The sequence below is a fragment of the Panthera leo genome, chromosome B1 (assembly GCF_018350215.1).
Source record: "Panthera leo isolate Ple1 chromosome B1, P.leo_Ple1_pat1.1, whole genome shotgun sequence".
NCBI classification, from domain to species: domain Eukaryota; kingdom Metazoa; phylum Chordata; class Mammalia; order Carnivora; family Felidae; genus Panthera; species Panthera leo.
In genome coordinates, this window is record NC_056682.1 from 95,338,199 (window position 1) to 95,363,958 (window position 25,760).

General features: G+C 35.6%; 1 protein-coding gene across 5 annotated transcripts in view; it reads right to left on the minus strand.

Moving 5' to 3' along the window:
• Window positions 1–14,367: 14,367 nt before the first annotated feature.
• Window positions 14,368–25,760, minus strand: part of CB1H4orf33 (chromosome B1 C4orf33 homolog) — a 126,707-nt gene continuing 115,314 nt past the window's right edge. For 4 of the 5 annotated variants that reach the window (XM_042935498.1, XM_042935495.1, XM_042935500.1 and 1 more), the window contains exons 9-11: window positions 18,421–18,693; window positions 16,409–16,476; window positions 14,368–14,625 (exon numbers count right to left, since the gene is read on the minus strand). The gene's annotated coding sequence lies outside the window, so the exon portion shown is untranslated. Of the gene's footprint in view, window positions 14,626–16,408; window positions 16,477–16,527; window positions 16,559–18,420; window positions 18,694–25,760 lie in introns of those variants that run through there. The other variant, XM_042935497.1, reaches the window with a different exon arrangement.

The following is a 25,760-nucleotide window of genomic DNA, read 5'->3' on the forward strand; positions in this document are numbered from 1 at the left end:
AACATTAAAGGTAACACAATGGCATTAATTCATCTCTATCAATAATCACTCTGAATGTAAATGGACTAAATGCTCCAAAAAAAAGACATAGGGTGTCAGAATGGATTAAAAAAAAAAAAACAAGACCCATCTATATGTTGCCTACAAGAGACTCATTTCAGACCTAAAGACACCTGCAGATTGAAAGTGAGGGAATGGAGAATCATCTATTATGCTAATGGAAGTCAAAAGAAAGCCAGAGCAGCCATATTTTTATTAGAAAAACTAGATTTTCAAATAAAGACTATAATAAGAGATGAAGAAGGGCATTATATCATAATTAAGGGGTCTATCCATCAAGAACATCTAATGCCCCTAATGTAACATCTAATGGCACCTAATGTAAACATTTATGCCCCAGCTTGGAGTCCCCAAATTTATAAATCAATTAAAAAAAGAAATTTATTGATAATAATACAATAGTAGTAGGGCACTTTAATACCCCACTTACAACAATGGACAGATCATCTAAGCAGAATATCCACAAGGAAACAAAGGCTTTGAATAACACACGGGACTGGATGGACTTAACAGATATATGTAGAATATTTTGTCCCAAAGCGGCAGGATACACATCTTTTCAAGTGTACATAGAACATTCTCCAGAATTGATCACATATTGAGTCACAAATCATCCCTCAACAAGTACAAAGAATTCAAGATCATACCGTGCATATTTTTGGACCACAACGCTATGAAACTCGATGTCAACCACAAGAGACAAATTTGAAAAGACCACAACTACATGAAGGTTAAAAAACATCTTATTAAAGAATGAATGGGTAAACCAGAAAATTAAAGAAGAAATAAAAAAGGACATGGAAGAAATGAAAATGAAAACATGACAATCTAAAACCTTTGGGATGCAGCAAAGGCAGTCCTAAGAGGGAACTATATTGCATTACAGGCCTGCCTCAAAGGAACAAAGAACTCAGATACACAACCTAACCTTACACCTAAAAGAGTCAGAAAAGAAACAGCAAATAAAGGCTAAAGCCAGAAAAGGGGAATAACAAAGATTAGAGTAGAAATAAATGATATAGAAACAGCAACAACAACAACAACAACAACAAACCAGTATAACAGATCAATGAAACTGGTTTTTTGAAAGAATTAGTAAAATTCTATAGTAAATTTAGTATAATTTATAACCCCCTGACCAGACTTATCAAAAAAGAAAAGAGAAAGGAACCAATAAATAAAATAATGAATGAAAGAGTAGAAATCACCACTAACACCACAGAAATACAAACAATTATAAGAGAATATTATGAAAACCTATATGCCAAAAAACTGGGAAATTTGGAAGAAGTGCACAAATTCCTGGAAAATGCAAACTACCAAAACTGAACTAGGAAGAAATAGAAAATTCGAACATACTCATAACCAGCAAAGAAACTGAATCAATAATCAAAAATCTCCCAACGAACAAAAGTCCAGGGCCAGATGGCTTCCCAGAGGAATTCTATAAGACATTTGAAGAAGAGTAAATATCCATTTTTCTCAAACTGTTCCAAAAAATAGTAATGGAAGAAAAACTTCCAAACTCATTCTACAAGGCCAGCATTACATTGATTCCAAAACCAGAGACCCCACTAAAAAGAATTACAGGCCAATATCCCTGATGAACATAGATGTTAAAATTCTCAACAAGATACTAGCAAATTGAATTCAACAGTACATTAAAAGAAATATTCACTGGTCAAATGGGATCTATTCCTGAGCTACAAGGCTGGTTCGAAATTCACAAATTGATCAATGTGATACACTACATTAATAAAAGAAAGGTAAGAACCATATGATCCTCTCATAATGGATGCAGAAAAGGCATTTGACAAAGTACAGAATATATTCTTGATAAAAACCCTCAATAAAGTAGGGATAAATGGAACACACCTCAACATCATAAAGGCCATATACAAAAGACACACAGCTAATATCCTCAGTGGGGAAAAACTGAGACCCTTTCCCCTCAGTGAGGAACAAGACAGGAATGTCCACTCTCACCATTACTATTTAACATAGTACTGGAAATCCTCACTTTAGTAATCAGACAACAAAAAGAAATAAAAGGCATCCAAATTGGCAAGGAAGAGTCAAACTTTCACTCTTTTCAGAGGACATGATACTCTATGTAGAAAAACTGAAAGACTCTGCCAAAAAATGGACAGAATTAATACATGAATTCAGCAAATTCAAAGGGTATAAAATCAATGTACAGAAATCTGTTGCATTTCTATACACCAATAACAAACCCACAGAAAAAGAAATCGAGGAATTGATCACACTTGCAATTGCACCAAAAACCATAAGATATGTAGGAATAAAGCTTACCAGAGAGGTGAAAGGTATGTAGTCTGAAAACTATAGAACATTTGTGAAAGAAATTGAAGAAGGCACAAAGAAACGAAAAGCATTCCATACTCATGGTTTGGAAAAACAAACATTGTTAAAATGTCTATACTACCTAAAGTAATATACACATTTAATGCAATTCCTATCAAAATGCCAACAGCATTTTTCATAGAGCTAAAACAATCTTAAAATTTGTATGGAACCACAAAAGACTCCAAATAGCCAAAGCAATCCTGGAAAAGAAAAACAAAGCTGGAGGCATCAGAAGTCCAGATTTCAAGGTATATTACAAAGCCACAGTCATCAAACAATATGGTACTGACACAAAAATAGACACAAAGATCAATAGAACAGAATAGAGGACCCAGAAATGGACCCACAACTATATGACCAACTAATCTTTGACAAAGAAGGAAAGAATATCCAACGGAAAAAAGGCAGTCTCTTCAGCAAATGGTGTTGAGAAAACTGGACAGTGACATACTGAAGAATGAAACTAGACCACTTCCTAACACCATACATAAAAATAAGTTCAAAATGGATGACAAACCTAAATGTGAAACAAGAAACCATCAAAATCCTAAAGAAGAACACAGCAAACAACCTCTTTGAACTTGGCCATAGCAACTACCTATTAGACACATCACCAGAAGCAAGGGAAAACAAAAGCAAAAATGAATTATTGGGACTTCATCAAGATAAAAATCTTCTGAACAGAGAAGGAAACAATCAACAAAACTAAAAGGCAGCATACAGAAAGGGAGAAGATATTTGCAAAAGAAATATCAGATAAAGGGTTAATATTCAAGATCTATAAAGAACTTAGCAAATTCAACACCCAAAAAAACAAATAATCCAGTTAAAAAATGGGCAGAAGACATGAATACACTTTTTGAAAGAAGACATCTGGATGGCCAAGAGACACATGATGATGTGTCACTTATCATCAGAGAAATATAAATCAAAACCACAATGAGATATCACCTCATACCTGTTAGAATGGCTAAAATTAACAACACAAGAAACAACAGGTGTTGGTGAGGATGTGGAGAAAAGGGAACACTCTTACACTGTTGGTGGGAATGAAAACTGGTAAACTACTCTGAAAAACAGTGCGGAGTTTCCTCAAAAAGTTATAAGTAGAACCTCCCTATGATCCAGCAATTGCACCACTAGGTATTTACTCAAAGGATACAAAATACATACTGGGGTACATGCACCCCAATGTTTATAGAAGCATCATCAACAATAGCAAACTATGGAGAGAGTCCAAATGTCCATTGACTAATGAGTGGATAAAGCTATGGTGTGTGTGTGTGTGTGTGTGTGTGTGTGTGTATACACATGAGAGTCTCTTAATGACCGAGAATAAACAGGGTTGATGGAGCAAGGTAGGTGGGGCATGGGCTAAATGGTTGTTGGGTATTAAAAAGGGTACTGGCTGCAATGAGCACTGAGTGTTGTTTATAAGTGATGAATCACCAAATTCTACTCCTGAAACCAATATTGCACTGTTAGCTAACCAATATTTAAATAAAAATTTAAAAATTTAAAAATCTAAAATAAAAGAAAATAAACACCAAAGTTAGGAAATGTGTCTGGAAGCAAAACTGCACAGCATCCTTTCTTGTTGTGATAGCTGCAAACATACATATCTACCAATGATTACTTTTAATGTAAATAGACCAAATGTTCCAATCAAAAGACATACAGTGTCAGGATGAATAAAAAAAAAACAAGACCCATCTATATGCTGCCTACAAGAAATTCATTTAGATCTAAAGATATAAAGACCATTTTAGACCATTTAGACCTGCAAATTGGAAGTGAGAGGGTGGAAAAACATTTATCATGCAATAAATGTCAAAAGAGAGCTGAAATAGCAATACTTATATTGGACAAACTAGACTTTAAAACAAAGACTATAAAAAGAGATGAACAAGGGAATTATGTAATTATCCAACAAGAAGATATAACAATTGTAAATATTTATGCACCCAACAAATGATTATATATATATATATATATATATATATATATATATATATATAATGAAGGAACTAATTGATAATAACATAATAATAGTAGAAGACTGTAATACCCCACTTAAATATCAATGGATAGATCATCTAAACAGAAAATCAACAAGGAAACAATGACTTTGAATGATACACTGGACCAGATAGACTTAACAGATACATTCAGAACATTCCATCCTAAAACAGCAGAATACACATTCTTTTCAAGTGCACATGGAATATTCTCCAGAATAGATCACATATTAGGTGACAAAACAAGACTCAACAAGTACAAAATGAATGAAATAACACCATGCATCTTTTCTGATCACAACTCTATGAAACTAGAAGTCAACCACAAGAAAAAATCTGGAAAGACCACAGATACATAGAAGTTAAATAACATGCTATGAAATAATGAGTGAGTCAACCAAGAAATCAAAGAAGAAATTAAAAAATTATATGAAAACAAATGAAAATGAAAACACAACTGTTCAAAATCTTTGGAATGCATCAAAAGTGGTTCCAAGAGGGAAGGTTGTAGCAAGCAATACAGGTCTCCCTCAAGAAGTAAGAAAAATCTCAGATAAACAACCTAACCTTACACATAAAGGTGCTAGAAAAAGAACAACAAACAAAACCTAAAACCAGGAGAAGGAAGGAAATAATGAAGATTAGAGCAGAAAGAAATGATAAAGAAACTAAAAGAACAATAGAACAGATCAATGAAACAAGGAGCTGGTTCTCTGAAAAAAAAAAATCAATAAAGTGGATAAAATTCTAGCCAGACTTATCAAGAAAACAAGAGAAAGGACTCAAATAAATAAAACACAAATAAGTGGAGAGAAATAATAACAAACACCACAGAAATACAATTATAAGAGAATATTATGAAAAATGATATGCCACCAAATTGGACAACTAGAAAAAATGGATAAATTCCTACAAACATGTAACCTACCAAAACTGAAACTGGAAGAAATAGAAAATTTGAACAGACTTATGAGCAGCAAGGCAATTGAATCAGAGTAATCAAAAAACTTCCTACAAACAAAAATCTAGGGCCAGATGGCTTCACAGGCAAATTCTACCAAATATTCAAAGAAGAGTTAATACCTATTCTTCTCAAACTATTCCCAAAAACAGAAAAAGAAAGGAAAATTCCAAATTTATTCCATGAGGCAGCATTACCCTGATACCAAAACCAGATAAAGACACCACAAAAAAAGAGAACTACAAGCCAATAACTCTGATGAACATAGTTGCAAAAATCCTCAATACAATACTACCAAACTGAATCCTACAATACCTTAAAAAAATCATTTCCCATGATCAAGTGGGATTTATTCCTGGGATTCCAGGGTGTTCAGTACTTTCAAATGAATCAATGTGATACATTCTATCAAGAGAAAGGATAAGAACCATATGATCATTTCCATAGATGTAGAAAGAGCATTTGACAAAGTACAACATTTACTCATGATAAAAACCCTCAACAAAGTAAGTTTAGAGGGAACATACCTGAATATGATAAAGACCATGTATGAAAAACCAACAACTAACATCATTCGCAATGGGGAAAAACTGAGAACTTTTGTCTACAGTGGACAGTGATGTCCACTCTCACCACTATTGTTTAACATAGTCCTGGAATTCCCAGCCACAGCGATTTTAGACAACAAAAAGAAATAAAAGGCTTCCAAATAGGCAAGGAAGAATTCAAACTTTCACTATTTGCAGATGACATGATACTCTATATAGAAACTCAAAAGCCTCCACAAAAAACTACTAGAACTGATAAACAAACTAATTCAGTAAAGTCACAGGATACAAAATCAACATCCAGAAATCTGTTGCATTTCCATACACCAATGATGAAGGAGCAGAAAGAGAAATCAAGGAATTTATCCCATTGAAAATTGCACCAGAAACCACAAAATACTTAGGAATAAACCTAACCAAAGAGGTAAAAGATCTGTACTCTGAAAACTATAAAATACTGATGAAACAAATTGAAGAGGACACAAAGAAATGGAAAAGCATCCCATACTCATGGATTGGAAGAACAAATACTTTTAAAATGTCTATTCTACCCAAAGTAATCTACACATTTAATGCAATCCCTATAAAATACCACTAGCGGTTTTCACAGAGCTAGAACAATCCCAAAATTTGTATAGAACCACAAAAGACTCTAAATAGCCAGGCAACCTTGAAAAAGAAAAGCAAAGGAGGAGGCATCACGATTCTGGACTTCAAGTTATATTACAAAGCTGTAGTGATCAGGGGCGCCTGGGTAGTTCAGTCAGTTAGGCGTCGAGTCTTGATTTCAGCTCAGTTCATCATCTCACGTTTCTTGAGATGGAGCCCTCTATCGGGCTCCACACTGACAACACAGAGCCTACTCGGGATTCTCTTTCTCTGTCTCTCTGCCCCTCCCCTACTAGCACACGAGTACATGCACACACTCTCCCTCTCTCTCCTTCTCTCAAAATAAATAAACTTGTAAAACAAAAAAAAAAGGTGTAGTGATCAAAGCTAATATGGTACTAGCACAAAAACAGACACAAGGATCAACAGAACAGAATAAAAAACCCAGAACTATATGGCCAATTAATCTTTGACAAAGCAGGAAAGAATTTACAACGGAAAAAAGACAATCTATTCAAGAAATGGTGTTGAGAAAACTGAACAGCAACATGCAAAAGAATGAAACCGGACCACTTTTTTACACCAAACACAAAAATACATTCAAAATGAATTAAAGACCTAAAGGTAACACCTGAGACCATAAAAACTCTAGAGAACATAGGCAGTAACCTCTTTGACATTGGCCATAATAACTTCTTTCCAGATAGGTTTCCTGAGGCAAGAGGAACACAGGCAAAAATAAACTGTGGGGATTTCATCAAAATAAAAAAGTTGTTGCACAGTGAAGGAAATAATCAACAAAACTAAAAGGCAACCTATGGAATGGGAAAAGATATTTGCAAATGGCATATATGATAAAGGGCTAGTATCCAAAATACATAGAACTTACAAAATTCAACACTCCATAAAAGCAAAGAATCCAATTAAAAAATGGTCAGAAGACATGAACTGACATTTTTCCAAAGAAGACATCCAAATGGCCAAGAGACACATGAAAAGATGCTCAACATGATTCATCATCAGGGAAACAAAAATCAAAAATACAATGAGATATCACCTCATACCTGTCAGAATGGCCAAAATCAACAACACAAGAAACAACAGGTATTGGCAAGGATGTGGAGCAAGGGAAACCCTCGTATACTGTTGGGTGGGAATGAAAACTAGTGCAGCCGCTCTGAAAACCAGTATGGAGGTTTCTCAAAAATTTAAAAATAGAACTATCCTATGATACAGCAATTGTACTACTAGGTAAGAATACAAAAATACTAATTCAAAGGGATACATACACCCCAATATTCATAGCAGCATTAGCTATGATAGCCAAAATTATGGAAACAGCCCATGTCCCCCGACTGATGCAATGTCTATTCTACCCAAAGTAATCTATACATTTAAGAAGATGTGGTGCATACACATAATGGAATATTAGAAAGAAAGAAAGAAAGAAAGAAAGAAAGAAAGAAAGAAAGAAAGAAAGAAAGAAAGAAAGAAAGAAAGAAAGAAGAAAGAAAGAAAGGAGGAAGGAAGAAAGAAAGAGAAAGAAAAGAAAGAAAGGAGGAAGGAAGAAAGAAAGAGAAAGAAAAGAAAGAAAGAAAGAAGGAAGGAAAGAAAGAAAAAGAAAGAAAGAAAGAAAGAAAGAAAGAAAGGAAGGAAGGAAGGAAGGAAGAAGAAAGAAAGAAAGAAAGAAAGAAAGAAAGAAAGAAAGAAAGAAAGAAAGAAAGAAAGATCTTACCATTTGCAATGACTTGGATGGAGCTAGAGAGTATTATGCTAAGTGAAATAAGTCAGTCAGAGAAAGACAAATACCATATGATTTCACTCAAATGTGGAATTTAAGAAACAAAACAAGCAAAGAGAAAAAAGAGAGAGCAAAGCAAACCAAGAAACAGACTCTTAACTCTAGAGAACTGATAGTTACCAGAGGGGAGGTGGGTGTGGGGATGAGTGAAATAGGTGATGGGGATTAAAGAGTGCATTTGTTGTGATGAGCACAGGGTGTTGTATGTTAAGTGTTGAATCATTATATTGTACACCTGAAACTAATATAATGCTGTATGTTAACTGGAAGTTAAATAAATTCTTAAAAAACTAAATATATAAAACACCTAGATAGTGTAAAGTTGAGCTCCAAATGAATGTGAAGGTGGGCCCATATTCATAAATTCTCAGAGAAAAATTGTGCTACCCCAACTCCCAGCTCAGACTAATATAAGTAAGTTGCTTAATTGGCTTTGTGCCAGTGGATAGATATTTTTCCAGTTCAGTCTTAACCTGTCCACTGGTGTTGCAATTCTTCAATAGTTTCTCATTTTATTTTCTATTTCATTTTGAAGCCCCTGACTCATATGGACCACAGCGTCATTTTCTGTCCCCACAGGGCCATTAAATTCCAGTTCTTGATGACAGAGATGGAACCAACCCCACTCCCATTTTCCTAGGTAGCCACATCAACTTTTTCCCTGGGGTTTTGTTTCCTCATCATTTATCTCCCTGGGGATTTTCCAAATTTTTCTGTGAGCATTTAAATGAATGGTTGTGTTTTATCTAGTATTTCTAGATTTTTAAAAACTAGATGCTATTCTGGTTATATAATCCCCACTATCCAGAAACAAAGCTCTTTAAGTTGTTTTAATATGAGTCAATATTGGATATTATGTTTAATATTCAATGATAAAGAAGATAATTTTAGGATTACTAAAAATGAAACCAAAATCTGTCACATATGATTCAGTGAGAAATCCTTATATTAATGTCACATTCAAAATGAGTTTAGTACTTTCTTAGCTCTTTTTAAAGCTCTTATTTTAGAAGCCAAAGATAAAGAATTTGGTTGCTTTCAAAGCTCTATTATTTAACTCACATAATTTATTAATTATGAATATAAATTATGATTAACTGATTTACTCAACTGATCTTACATTTTCTTGATTTGTATTGGGATGCTGTGTCAGGATTTATAAAAATTCAGTGTCAGTTCAGATATTTTGCCAAGTTTTCCCACTATTCCCCTAATCCTAGCCTATGCCACACTTAAGAAAAAAAAACCTGGAGGGCATTTTCCATCCATACGTGAAACATTTTTCTGCCTCTGAGCTGTTGCTATGCCTTAAACTATCCATAAATTCTTATTCCCCACTCCTCAAATCCAACTCTCAAACCTATGCATGTTTCAAGGCCCTACTTATAGGTCTGTCATCTTCATGAAAGCCCTCTTTATTGCCCCAAATATGATCTCCAGTCTCTTTCTGCATTACTCTTGTGATCCTTATATTCTATCATGGTTTATTTCTTCATCAGGGTTTTAAATTTTGGTTTACCTCAGAAAATAGAAGTATCTTTTTTATTCTTATATTCCATAAAACACTTTGAGAATTTATAGAAAATCAACAAATACCTATTGAGTTTCAAGTGAATAAAAGCTCCTTTGCAATTCAAATTGATAGCTTTATAAAATTATAAATAACGTCATTATTTATTTTTTAAATATAAACCCTGAAAGAGAAGATTTAAAAGTGTTACATGCTATATAAAACTTGTGACAATACCTGGAATTAACCCCTCAGGATTCCTACAAAAAAGGAAGGTTTAGACTAAATGACTTGTAAGGTTTCTTCTACCTCTAATATGCTAGTATTCTTTACCAACTTCATATACATTTTTATGTATATTTCAGTCAGAGGGCATAGCATTTGTGCTGGCAGTGAGGTAATCACTTAGCTTAACACTATGCTTCCTGAAAATGAGAAATGATTACAGAATGCAGTAGAAGCAAGTAAGACATACAGAAAACACTAAAACACTTTCCTCCTGCAGTGTCTCTCCACTGCCCTCTATTGTCTTCGCTTAATACTACCCTTGTTGAAAATAAGTGATTACAGAATCCAGCTCCGTATCACAGAGCAGGCAGTGAAGAATGGGTTTGAGTGGCAATGAATTGATGATTGGCAAAATAAGGAATATAAATTTCATTGCATACATGTTATGCTCAATTTAAGAGCATATTTCCTAAAATTTAAAAGATATTTCTTCATGTTATTATATGAGGAAGTAAATTTGGATTTAAATAATTAATTCTTTCGAACACCAAAGTATTAGTTAACAAACTACAATTCAAGCATATTAAATTGTAGCAGAGCAGCTCAGTGCATTATGTGATTTCAACTTATTCTCTAATTTTGCAATTGAAGAATATATTTCACCTTTCCAAACTTATTCTTATTTGATATCAAGGTCTATTTTTAATAAATATCATGGGCTACACATGGGACAAGAAAAAGACTTATGACTTAAAAGAGCATCTAGTGGGGGCGCCTGGATGGCTCAGTCGGTTAAGTGTCTGACTTCAGCTCAGCTCATGGTCTCGCGGTTTGTAAGTTCGAGCCCTGCATCAAGTTCGAGCCCCGCGTTGGGCTCTGTGCTGACAGCTCAGAGCCTGGAGCCTGCTTCAGATTCTGTGTCTCTCCATCTCTTGGCCCCTCCCCTGCTCATGCTCTGTGTCTCTCTGTCTCTCAATAATAAATAAACGTTAAAAAATTTAAAAAAAAAAGAGCATCTAGTGGTTGGTATTTATATATATACATATTATAATACAATAAACCTTTGACTCTAATCTCTAAGAGCTTATTTGAATTAAAAGAGATAATACGATTGCACTAAAACATCATGTGCCTCAAATTACAGAATAAATATCTTCTGCACTATGATTTCCTTGGATCTCACCATTCGCTTATTTAAAAAAACTGTGTTATATTTAATAAATACAAAAATGCCTTGTAAAACTTGGGCAGCATGCCATAGTGGTTAAAAGCATGGGCTTTGAAAATAGACTGACTTTGCTTGAATCTTGGCTCTCACACTCATACAACTTTGGGCAAGATTAACCACTCTCTGTCTCAGTTTTGTCATTTGTAAAATGGGGATAGAGCACCTGCCTCATAGGGTTTTTGGGTGTATTAAATGAGCTAATAGAAATAAAGTGTTTAATAAATGTCAAATGAAAGTTCACTGTTTTTGTTTTTCCTTTTATCTATCTCCTTGAGAACAAGCGTCAAACACTCGATTGATTATGGTGACTGATTATGTGAAGAAGAAACAACTAATTTTCCCTAAAACTCTCTCAAATCACCATATGAGAGAATAGAGAGATAAACACTTTCTCCCCTTAGAATTCCAGGACCACTTAATTGTTTGTTTAAAGTGGGACCAAACAGAGGCTCCTGGGTGGCTCAGTCAGTTAGGTGTCTGATTTCAACTCAGGTCATGATCTCCTACTCCGTGAGTTCAAGCCCCGTGTTGGGCTCTGTGCTGACAGCTCAGACCCTGGAGCCTGTTTCAGATTCTGTGTCTCCCTCGTTCTCTCTCCTCCCCCACTCATGCCCTGTCTCCCGCTTCTCAAAAATAAATAAACGTTAAAAAAAATAAAAAAGATAAAGTGGGACCAAATATATGTATATTTTTTACTTTTCTTAACACTTTGTTAGGTGTTAGTCATGACTGATTTATCCTTATCACTCGAGGTTGTGAGCTATCAATATGAATTGCATTATATGTGTTTACATTTCTATATTTCCCACCCAACTCATGCTCAGAAAAAAAATCTATTAAGCCCGGAATAAGATTCCTTAAGCTTTTGATTCTAAAGCTTGTTAAATTTCCTGTTTCAAGCCAGAGATAGCAATGCTAAAGAAGTTATTCATATAAAGTTACTTTAAAAAAAATAAATTGGTACTAAGAATGTGCTACTGAGCAGAACATATACATATTGAGTAGAACATGGTAGAACATTTTTTTCCTGCCAGTCTTAATACAATCATGTATCCAGTAGTTCAATTCATAATCATTTAATAAAGTGAACATTTGTAGTCTTAAACATTAAGAAAGAAACAGGCTATTAAAAGTTAAAACCCTACATGCATTTAGCTACGTTTTAAAAAAAAAAATCCCAGGAATATTGTAATGAGGTCTAGGTTTGGGAGCAACCATTGTGCAAGTTAATGTAAGTAATGAACCTTTCATGTGAAATGATGTAGTGTCACAACTCATTTGCATCCCACTTAAAGTGTAATTAAGTTTCTCTGACAGCATGGCTTATGGCTGAAAGAACAGACCTGGCTGTTAAATTAATCCAGAGTCCCTCAGTTAATAACACTCAGCAAAGAAAACTTTACATACTCTTTCATTTAAAGTTCCCAAACTCCCATTTACAGAAGTATATGACAAGGCAGCCATACAGGGAAACCTCTGCCTGAAATTGATGGCCTTTCACCAGACAGATTTAACCATCAAAATACCTGAAAACTGGACTTTGATGAATCAGAACATAAGAATATGCTGTTTCCATTCCAGCTAGAATGGCTGGTAGTCTAAAGGGAATGATTTCACATTTAAATTTCACTGCACCACATAGTTATAGTATGTTTTCAAACTTCCATCCAAAGTGTTGGTAATTTTAAGATTTATAGCAGAACTGGCTTACTGTAAGTGCTCAGAAATAATGGAATTTATTTTTCTTATTCATTCTTTCAGGACTTGACTGTTTAATATAAGTGTCCAAGTGAAGTTGTTATCCAATAAATTCTTTTAAGGTTTTTTGTGTTAGTTTGCCACTTGTCATTGCTTATTTATTTTGTTAAGAATATTTAGTTTTTCAATCCCCAGAACGATTATGATGTTGCCACAAGATTAGAAGTACACTGTGTTATTTAGGACACGTTTTAACTAAAGAAGGATTCAATTTATAAATAATCTAAACTGTTTACAGAGAGGCAGACAAGAGAACAAATTTTTCAGAATCAGATTGCATTTCTTTCTAGGGCACTATAAGAATCTTTGCCCTAGGGGCGCCTGGGTGGCTCGGTTGGTTGAGCGTCCGACTTCGGCTCAGGTCATGATCTCACGGTCAGTGAGTTCGAGCCCCGCGTCGGGCTCTGTGCTGACAGCTCGGAGCCTGGAGCCTGTTTCATATTCTGTGTGTCTCCTTCTCTCTCTGCCCCTCCCCTGTTCATGCTCTGTCTCTCTCTGTCTCAAAAATAAATAAACATTAAAAAAAATTTAAAAAAAAAAAAAAAAAAAAAAAGAATCTTTGCCCAATAATTATGCATGGCTACTGTTTAGTGCTATTATCCTGTTTTTCTTTCTGGCCTCCCCAATTCAAAGGCTGATGTCAAAAGAAATACTCTATCTTTAAATTAATAGCCTCAAAACTCAACTATTATTGCCACCATAAATAAACTGGCTCCTCAGAAAGTCAGTTAAAGTTTTGGCAGCTGAAGAAAGAAGTCTAGATATATCTTTAACATACATGATATTCCTGAATCCTACAAGTGCCCAATAACATAATCATATAATACCTACTGGACTTACTCCAGTCCTCTAAAGCAGTATTGTTCAAGGTCTTTCAGGTTAAGTGAGCATTTATTCTGACAGACAACCTGCATACCATCCCTACCAAGAAAATTGCCATATTTAGGATTTAGATAATATGTTAAAGTGTAATATTGAGTACAAGTTATAATATTCACCTCCATGCATTTGCACAGTACTGACATGTCCCTAGGGCAAAATTTGTAGAAGCTCATTTTTCTACATCAGGTCTCAGCACTATGCAACGTATCACTGGCATTTTCACAGAAACAGTGCATTCTTTCTTCTTATTTTCCAAAGATCTATTTCAGGGAACAGAAAACTTGCCAGGAAGCCTGAGTTGATAGGGAAGAAACACCCCAACAATTATTTTCTCTTGCCATTCATTAAAAAGTATCATATAGTAAAACATAAAGAGTAAAAGTCATGTTCAATTAAATGATTTATTTTGGGCATATTGTTGGAACATTTACAGTGGTACCAGACAAAGATTTTTACTTCAGCTATCCAACTGAGGCCAAAAGATGAGTTCTATTTGTGAGGTGGTTTTCTTTATGAGTGATTACCTGTGTTGTCAGAGGGATCACAGCAAAGATCCCTCCACACAGCTCTTGAGTCTGGATGCTCCCAGTTGTCTCCCATAATCCACTTCAAATTGAAATGTTTAAAATACACAAGGCAATGGCTTCAGGTCACACTGAAATAAAAAAATCAACTTTTAAGTATTGAATACACAACTGTGTTTCTATTTATTCATTAAAACCAATGAAATTTTAAAAGAAAATCATATTATGTATGTGTCTGGAAATTGTGCATTAATATGTTATTTTTAAATTATATTTATATAAATATTATGTATTATATACTTTTTTTACATACATATGCAATTTTTCTTGTGCACAAGTATACAGACCTTGCTAAAATATTCATTGAAGAGTGAGAAACCAGGGGTGCCTGGGTGGCTCAATCTGTTAAGTGTCCAACTCTTGATTTCAGTTCAGGTCATAATCTCACAGGTTTGTGAGATCAAGGCCCTTATCAGGCTCTATGCTAACAGCGCAGAGCTTGTTTGGGATCTCTGCCCATCCCCAGCATGTGCACACAGTCTCTTCTCTCTCTCTCTCTCTCAAAATAAATAAATAAACTTTTTGAAAAAAGAGCAAGAAACCATTCTATGCTAATGTTTTACATATACATATATATATACATGGCATGTTTTTCTTAATTCAAATCACATCTAAGAGTTTGTATGAGCAGGTTGTTGAATTCACATTTAAGACATGTCAAGATGGTCTAAATCTAAGATTCACCATGTAAAAATAAAGATAATCTGTCATGTCCTATTGATAATTTCTCTGAGTCTGTGATTATTACAAAATACACAGACTCAATTCACACAGAGTACTGTATATTAATTACTTTCATTCATACAAAAGTCTTATTAGTTTTATCTATAGATTAGCAAAGCACACAAGCTTCTACTACCAGCAGCAATGTTACTACTACTATTCTTAAAAGCAAACAGAAATCATGCAGTCCTATATAGCGCCCACCACAGCCCAAAGGAAATTGATCCAAATTGACTAATGTATACATTCATTTCTGATTAGATGGAAGTTGATCCAAATAATACAGCTGTTAAAATATATATATATAAAATATTTACATATTATATATATTATTTATATATTATTTATATATTTATTATATATAACATATAAATAATATATAATTATTGTTAATATTAAATAATATATAGTATTATACAATAATAAAATTTATTATATATAATATTTATATCTTATTTATATATTTATTAAAATATTTATATATATTTATATAAAATATATAAAAAGTAATTCAAACAAATATACTGAAAATAATTCAACTGTGCTATATATAAAGAATAAAAAATAATATGTATATATAATGTATATATACTTACATGTTTATAATTTTATATGTACAATTTTTTTTAATTTTAGGCACAGTGAAAAAAATTTTGAGTGTTTAAAGTACCTTCCAAAAAAATGTACAGTATCTGAAATGAGCAGGTATCAAACCAAAAAATTCAAATATTCATAAAATGTAACATAAGAAATACTTGTAAAATATAAACGATATTTGGATTTTTGGAGTTATGGAAAGTTGAGAAAATAATGTAAATATACAGGAAAGGTTATATCATAGATTTTATTCTACATTTTAAAAAGTTTAAATAATTTACAATCTTCCCTTGGTATTTTTCATTGCCTTTTAGCTCATACAGTATAAACAGAAAATATTTTAGAATACATTTGGTTAAAATCTCATTTATGAATAGAGCCTCTTATTCTCATTATCAGAAATACGATGAAGATCTTTCTTGGATATTAAAAAAACTCAAGGAGTTGTTGTTAAAGTTCTTATCTCCCTCTCACAACCCATTATAGCTAAAAGACAAAAGGAAACATGTAATCAAATTATTGTTGCCTACTCACCTTGTCAGACCTCAGTTTTTTCATAGAGTATTGAATAAAGGGCTTCATAAATTCGTCCAATCCCCAATCTATGAATTGTATATGAATTCATTATATCAGTGCCAGGTGGCAAATATTCCCAAAGAGGAATGAAGAAATGCAATTCCCATTCTACTGATTCCAGGTAATGTTGACTTAAATGTAAGCTCAGCAATTTTTTTCATAAATTAAGAAGAAATAATCAAAATGTTATAATTTTGAGGTTGGCAAATTTAATGTGTAAACAAATAGAACCACAGTTTATTTTTTTTTTTAATTTTTTTTTCAACGTTTTTTATTTATTTTTGGGACAGAGAGAGACAGAGCATGAACAGGGGAGGGGCAGAGAGAGAGGGAGACACAGAATCGGAAGCAGGCTCCAGGCTCCGAGCCATCAGCCCAGAGCCTGACGCGGGGCTCGAACTCACGGACCGCGAGATCGTGACCTGGCTGAAGTCGACGCTTAACCGACTGCGCCACCCAGGCGCCCCAGAACCACAGTTTAAACTAAACAAAAACTATATATAACTGCTTTATAGGCAAGTTGTCACTCATGGTCCCTAGGTTGAAAATCCATTAATAATGCTATTGAGTATTTATCCCATTCATAGTTTTATTATTTATAAAGTTAAAAGTATTTATGGTCTGCTATAAAACATATAAAATGTCAGATTCAACTTGTGCAAATGGCTACTTTTTAAAAGGCATATTGACACTGCTGAGCTAAGCATTGGTTCTTAAGGCTTAAAGCTCTAAGGAAAGCAACTAAAGCCGCTGTTTGCTCATTAGCCCAAACTTTATTATAGTTGTTAATGTCTATGCTGATCCCTGACAGGCAAACCTAGACTCTAGAGACCTGTTAAGCAGCCACCTTAGCCCCAGGAAACTTGCCCCTACCTGCTTGGGCTAATCATTTTATTCTTTCTCATGATTTCGAAGCTGATCATATTTATTATATTGGTCTTTTTCACTCAATCAACAACAATTATTTTACTATTTTATCATTTTGGTATATTTTGGTAAATTTTTTGCTGATATCAATTTCTACCCTTTTAAACTGCTCATCTTCTTATTAGTGCTTATTAACTATAATCTTTTAACAGGGATAAGGCATAAAAGGGATAGGTTTTGGAAACCATCCATATGCCAAACAGAGAATATTGGATTCCTTTTTTATTCAGATTGTCTCCCCATAGACTTTCTTACCCTGTTCCCAAAGCAGATCCTGTCAACCCTAATGAAGAATCTAATATTAACTGAAGTCAACCAGAATCATTGACAATCCCATTCTAAGAATTATCCATTTGGAAAACTGGTGATCGAAAGCCAAATTACCTTCTCTGCTCTTCCAACTGCAGTCCCTCAGAGATCAAGACAACTTAATTGTAAAGAACTGTTCAGGAAACTGCTGTAACAATGTTATACACAGAACATTGACAACTTCTATGAAAAGACCCATAAACTACAATCTATGGTCTCTGATAAACAAAATCCATTGAATATAGTCATTTCCCCTAGCCATCTATTCTGCATCTAGAGAGGAAAGTATGTAAGGAATTTTATCCAGGGAAGCTCAGAGCTCACTCTGGTGTAACTCTATAAAACTTCTAAAAGTTGTCTCCCTTTTAGAATTTTTTAATAGAACTTTTTAAGTAAAGACTCTACTATCAGATAATTTGAATCCTGTAAACTATCCTGCTGCCAGAAAAAATTTGTGTAACTTGCTTGACCTCCTTCAAAATAGGAATTCATAAAAGTTCTTCATCATGGCTAGAATTGGTTTTGGGGGGGCTATAATTTATTTGTTTTAAGATGATAAGTGTATCATAAGAGCCAAGCATTCATTGTTTATGATGTTATTTTTCCAAAAATAGTTTTTATAAAAAATATTTTTATAAAGATCTGACACTATCAAGCTCTAACAAGTTAGGATCTAAATGTTAACACCATTATTCCTCTCCTCATTTCACTTGCTTCTGTAACAAGAAACTTACCTTAATTCTTAACTTTATCAAGCTCTGCACTGTCATTCAACAAGAATTTATCAAGTGTTGCCACATGGTAGACACTTTTCAAACTGGGCAAAAGTAGTCAACAAAATAAAGTCCTTGTCCTCATGTATCTCATATCCTCATGGATCTTATATTCTAGCTATATTCATAGAAGAGGTTCTTGAGTATCAGCAAACACCTAAGGCAAGCACCTTAGATTCCTTTTCTCATTTACCAAGAGAGGAACCGGATGCCATTTTTGATTTGCTAAAAGCACTGCAGAAAAAAAATGATTAATGTTCAGAACGCAGACGATAGCAGTAAATTATCATCCAGCTGAATAACCTTTTCATTCATCTTCTTCTATTTCCTTCTGCCTTAGAAGAATATAATTTTAAGAGGTCAAAGATGATGTCTACCTTGTACACTAGCATGCCCCCATTGTCTAGCACATTTAACATATGTTGACTGACTAATGAGCAACAGGTGAAATAATGAATGAATAAATGAGTATCACTGAAGTACCTATTCATAGGCAACCCTATAACTGTGGTTGATTAACACCGTTAGTTGTTCACAGTATCATCCGTCTTACTTCTCAAAGTGACTCTGTCAAGTGACCTTCCTGTCATATTAGGCAACAGGCAAAATCCTAAGAAAAATTGTAAATGTACTAGTCACAGATTGAGATTGCTATTTCTGTGCTCCTCGCCCCATCCCTTCCTCTAAATTCTTCATATTTTTCTCTGAGTGGTGAGGCAAAAGAAGCCATATAGAAGCTATAGGAGGGAACCAATGTGTCATTTATATATTATCACAGGGGGGAGCTCCCTTGTTTCCCAAAGCTGTAGCATCTTCAGCCTGCTGTCTACCCTCTCAAATCCTACTCCAGTTTCTCCTACTAAATTGCACAATTTTTTTTTCAATTAAATATTAAAAATGGTCCAGTAGCCACATTAAAATCAGGCCCCCAAAATATTCCAGGCCAAAGTCTTCCAAGGTTGTGGTGAGTAATTCTATAATTTCAAGTAAGTTCTTATTTAAGTACAGTTGCTTTTTTTGAAAAAAGCTTCAGCTCTAACCAAGGCATTCCAGCACAGTTTCCTTTTAGGTAGGTTGGATTTTCATGCCAGCAAAAAAATAAGCCAGGCTCTTCAATATTCCGCTGAAAAACCATTCTGGTCATCAGTTTGTCTGATTAAGATTACAATAGTCTTCTATCAATCAACCATACATAATAGAAGGCATCATCATAGTGTGCTTGCTTTTGCTTCCCACTATGAATTTTTAGCCACATACCTCTTGTTGGAAACCCAGCTAAGATACTTTACATTCAAAAGAAGTTGATTAAAGTGGTCATTTCAAAATGTTTTCTTTCTTTCTTTCTTTCTTTCTTTCTTTCTTTCTTTCTTTCTCTTTTTAATTTGAGAGTTGGGGGTGGGGGGAGGGAAGGCAGAGACAGAGGGAGAGAGAGAATCCCAGGAAGGCTATGCACTGTCAGTGCAAAGCCCAACACAGGACTTGATTCCACAAAATATGAGATCATGACCTGAGCCTAAATCTAGGGTCAGGTACTTAATCAACTGAGCCACACAGGCGCCCCTCAAAATATTTTCTAATTGTAAACTTATCCAAGGTACTTATAAAAACACATTCCTAGTGATAGAGGGAAGATGGTGGCAAACTAGGAGGACCATAGGCTTACCTAGTCTCACAAATACAACTAGATAACTTTCATATAACCTTAGATACCCCAAAAGTCCATCTGAAGACTGGCAGAACAAACTCCATAACTAAAGGGTAGAGAAGAGGCCACATTGAAGAAGGTAGGAAGTGCAGAAACACAGCTTGGAAGAGAAATGGATCAAGGCTGCAGCAGAGGGGAGGGAGCTGTGGTCATGGAGAAGAGCCAGAAACAGACTAGCACACAGGGGAGTGCATAGAGAAAATGAATCCTCATAGCAATTGACTTGGAAAGTGAGGGGCCCAAATTTCATGAGTTCTTGCAACCAGTAAGACTTAAAGCCTGGAGTTTTAAATGTCAGCATGCTTGGTTCTGGGAGAACCCAGGGGACATTGGAGATGCTTTTGAAGAGAAGGCAGGGCACACAGCCCATGGATATACAACTTGTAAACAGCTATCTGAAGACAGCCTGGGGTACAGAGTGGGGAGGTTAGTTGCTCATCTCAGAGCATGTCCCAGAGAAGCAGTTTGCACAGAGAAACCCCTCAGGGAACAAAGGAACTAGCAGGCACAATTTCTCTCCCCTGCCCCTCAATATAAGCAGGGCCACCTGTGGGAACCAGCAGAGGGCCTACACTCACTACCTAAATTGCTTATACCAAGCCCTGCCCCTCTGTGCTCCAGTATAACTGCCCTTCACAGTCACACTTGCCTCAGTCTCAGCATGGTGGACCCCCTTCTCCAAAAGGCTGGCTCAAACCCTATGAACATTGCATCTCCTGACCCATGAGTTTTGTGAGGACTCAGTTCCAGTGGCAGTAGTGACAGGTCTCATTTCAGAAGCAGACCAGAATGCCACACTCAGGCAAGATATTAAACACTGCCCAAAACAGGCAAAGAGAGCCTCTGCATATGACTGGTCAAAAGGATAAAGCAGCCAGGACACAAAAGCAAAGCACACACAGCACACATTGGAGACACTCCCAGAAGTGTCAGGCCCTGAGGAATAGGGGACACTACAATACAAGGCATTACAGGACCTCTTATTCACAAAGCCATTACGCTCAAGAACAGGAGAGGTAGGTGACTTTCCTAACACAGAGAAACAGTTAGAAAGACTTAGACAAAATGAGAAGACAGAAGAATTTGTCCCAAATTAAAGAATAGGACAAAGCTACACGTGGATTTCTGAGCAATACAGATATAAATAACATGCTTGATGGAGAATTTAAAGCAATAGTGATAAGGATACTCACTGGACTTGAGAAGAGTGGAGGACATTAGTGAGACCATTAGCACAAAGACAAGAAATAACATAGCAGAGAGATAAAGTGTTCGATGACAAACTGAGAAACACACTTGATGGAATGAACAGCAGGCTGGAAGAAGAAGAGGAAGAAATTAATGACACAGAAGCAAAGTAATGGAAAGTAATCAAGCTGAACAAAAGAGAGAAAAAAATTATGCAAAATGAGAATAGATTTAGAGAACTCAGTGACCCTATCAAATGTAAAACATTCATATTATAGGAGTCTCAGAAAAAGGAGAGAAAAGGGGGGCAGAGAACTTATTTGAAGAAGTAATAGCTAACCATTCACTAATCTGGAGAAGGAAACAGATATCCAGATCCAAGAAGCACAGAGAACCCCCAACAAAATCAACAAAAGTAGATCTACATCAAGACATATTATAATGAAAATAACAAAAGATAGTGATAAAGAAAAAATATTAAAAGAAGCAAGAACAAAGAAGAGATTTATGTACAAAGGAACTCCATAAGGCTATCAGTGGATTTCTCAGCAGAAACTTTCCAAGCCAGAAAGTAGTGGCATGATATATACAAAATGCTGAATTGGAAAAACCTGCAGCCAAGGATACTCTATCCAGCAAAGCTATCATTCAGAATATAAGGGGAGATAGTTTCCCAGAAAAACAAAAACTAAAGGAGTTCATGAACACTAAACCAGCCCTGCAAGAAATTTTAAAGGGGATTCTTTGAGTGGAAAGGAAAGACCAAAAGTGACAGAATGAAGGTAGGAAACACACAAGCAGTAAAAATGAATATTTCTGTAAAAAGTCAGTCAAGGAACTCACAAAATGAAATGATGCAAAATATGACACCATATACATAAAACATGAGGAGGAGAGGAGTAAAGAATGGGTTCAAACTTAAACGACTTAATATAGACTGCTATATGCAGAAGATGTTGTATACAAACCTAATGGTAACCATATATTAAAAACCACTAATAAATATACAAAGAATAAAGAGAAAAAAATCCAAATTTATCACTAAAGAAAACCAGAAAGCAATGAAAGTGAAAGAGAAGAAAGGATCAGAGAAAATCTTCAGAAACCACAAAACAAATAATAAAATGGCAATAAATACATAGCTATCAATAATAACATTAAATATAAGTGGACTAAATGCTCCAATCAAAAGACATAAGGTGACAGGATGAAAAAAAAAAGGCAAAACAAAACTCATGTTTTGATAGGCAACTCATGTTGCCTATCAGAGACTCATTTTAGAACTAAAGACATCTGTAGATTGAAAGCGAGGGTTCCTTTATCAGGAACTTCTATCATGCAAATTAGTGTCAAAAGAAAGCCAGAGCAATACTTATATAAGACAAAACAGACATTAATTCAAAGACTGTGGAGCACCTGGGTGGCTCAGTTGGTTAAGTGTCTGACTTTGGCTCAGGTCATGATCTCATGGTTCGTGAGTTTGAGCCCCACATCAGGCTCTGTGCTGACAGCTCCGAGCCTGGAGTCTGCTTCAGATTCTGTGTCTTCCTCTCTCTCTGCTCCTCCCCAACTTGCTCTCTCTCTCTCTCTCTTTCTCTCAAAAATGAATAAACATTAAAAAAGACAAAGACTGTAATGAGAGACAAACAAGGACACTATTTTTAATAATAAAGGGGACAATACAACAAAAGATACAATTGTAATATTATTATACACAAACATGTAACATATTATAGACCTAACATGAGAGCACCCAAATACACAGAACAGTTAATAACAAATATAAAGGAACTAATCAATAATACAATAATAGTAGGGGACTAATTAACATCCCATTTACATCAATGGACATATCATCTAAACAGAAAATCAACAAGGAAACAATGGCTTTGAAAGACACACTGGACCAGATGGATTTAACAAATATATTTAGAACATTCCATCTTAAAACAGCAGCATATACATTCCATCCTAGAAGAGCATAATACACGTTATTTTCAAGTGCATATGGAACATTTTCACAGAACGACAACAAACAATCTTAAAATTTGTATGGAACCACAAGAGACCCCAAATAGCCAAAGCAATCTTGCTGATAGCATGGAGCATGCTTAGGATATTCTCTCTCCTCTCTGCCCCTCCCCTGCTTACATGCATGCTCTGTTTCTTTCTCTCAAAATAAATAAATATACTTTAAAAAATAAATCTTGGGAAATGTAAATCAAAACTACAATGAGGGGTACCTGGGTGGCTCCACTGGTTAAGTGTCTGACTCTTGATTTCAGCTCAGGTCATGATCTCACAGGTCACGAATTCAAGCCCTGCATCAGGCTCTGCACTGAGTGTGAAGCTTGCTTGGGATTCTCTCTTTGCCCCTCCCCCTTCTCAAAAATAAATAAATAACCTTTAAAAAAAACTACAATGAGATATCACCTCACACCTGTCAGAATGGCTAAAATCAACACAAGAAACAATCGATATTGACAAGAATGTGGAGAAAAGGAATCCTCTCACACTGTTGATGGGAATGCAAACTGATGCAGCCTCTCTGAAAAACAGTATGGAAGTTCCTCAAATATTTAAAAATAGAACTACCCTATAATCCAGGAATCACATTACTGGGTACTCACCTAAAGAATATAAAAACACTAACTCAAAGGGATACATGCACCCCTATGTTTATTACAGCATAATTTACAATAACCAAATTATAGAAAGAGCCCAAATGTCCATTGGCCAAATGAATGGATAAAGAAGTGGTACACACACACACACACACACACACACACACACACACATACACAAAATATGTAATATTACTTTGCCATAAAAAATGAAATCTTCCAATTTGCAGTGACATGGATGGAGCTACAGAATATAACGCTAAGTGAAATAAGTCAGTCAGAGAAAGATAAATACCATATGATTTCACTCGTATGTGGAATTTAAGAAACAAAACAATAAGCCAAATGGAAAAAGGAAAAAGAAACAAACCAAGAAACAAATTCTTAACTACAGAGAACAAACTGATGGTTACCAGAGGGAAGGTGCGTGGGGAATTAAGGAGTGCACTGTCATGATGAGCACCAGGAGATTAAAATAAAAACTAGGGGCCCCTGGGTGGCTCAGTCGGTTAAGCATCTGATTTCAGCTCAGATCATGATCTCGCAGTCTGTGAGTTCAAGCCCCACATTGGGCTCTGTGCTGTCAGTTCAGAGCCTGGAGCCTTCTTTGGATTCTGTCTCCCTCTCTCTCTGCCCGCCCCCCACTCATGCTCTGTCTCTCAAAATATGAATGAACATTAAAAAAATTGTTTAAATAAAAACTAAAACAAAACAAAACAAAATCCCTAGTCTTCATTCAAGATTCCTGAATCTGAATATTAAGGGAAGATCCAGTGTCTACAGTAGTGCCTTGCACATTAGTAGCTACATGCCAAGAATCAGTTAAATGAGTAAATGTATGAGTTATTGACTCCCATACTGAATACTTCATTTCCTGAAGACAGATGGTTAGTTCATTTTGTGGGACAGAATCATTAGGATTTTGCCCACCTGTATTTTTTGCTAGTCTAGATTTTCCCTGGAATGTGAGCTCCTTGAAAGAAGGTTTGACTGTGCTATTCATGTCTTTAACTCCAGCCACAAGAACAATACCATATATATACATGGTAAGTGCCCACAAATATTTATTGAGTAAATGAATCAGTCTATAAACCTCATATTTATCAAGTCCCATACAAAATGCCAAGAGTGTTTAATCAGAGTAGAACTTATAATATTGAATACAGATACATCCGAGCCAGAAAAGTTGAAGTTGACATTGATGACTTCAATGTATTTTAAGAGCCCATTTTCATTCTTCAAACAACAATGTTTACAAGGAAGGATTGTAATGGCTATCATTTAGAGATCAAATTCTTCTTATTTAAACCTGCATGGAGAGGAGTGCCGGAAGATGGCGGCGTAGGAGGATGCGGGGCTCACAGCGCGTCCTGCCGATCACTTAGATTCCACCTACACCTGCCTAAAGAACCCAGAAAACCGCCAGAGGATTAGCAGAAGGGAGTCTCCGGAGTCAAGCGCAGACTAGAGGCCCACGGAAGAGGGTAGGAAGGGCGGCGAGGCGGTGCGCGCTCCACGGACTGGCGGGAGGGAGCCGGGGCGGAGGGGCGGCTCGCCGGCCAAGCAGAGCCCCCGAGTCTGGCTGGCAAAAGCGGAGGGGCCGGACAGACTGTGTTCCGACAGCAAGCGCGACTTAGCGTCTGGGAGGTCATAAGTTAACAGCTCTGCTCGGAAAGCGGGAAGGCTGGAGGACAAAGGGAGGGAGAGCTGTTGAGCCCCCGGACGACAGAGCTCAGCTTGGCGGGGAACAAAGGCGCCAGCGCCATCTCCCCCGCCCATCCCCC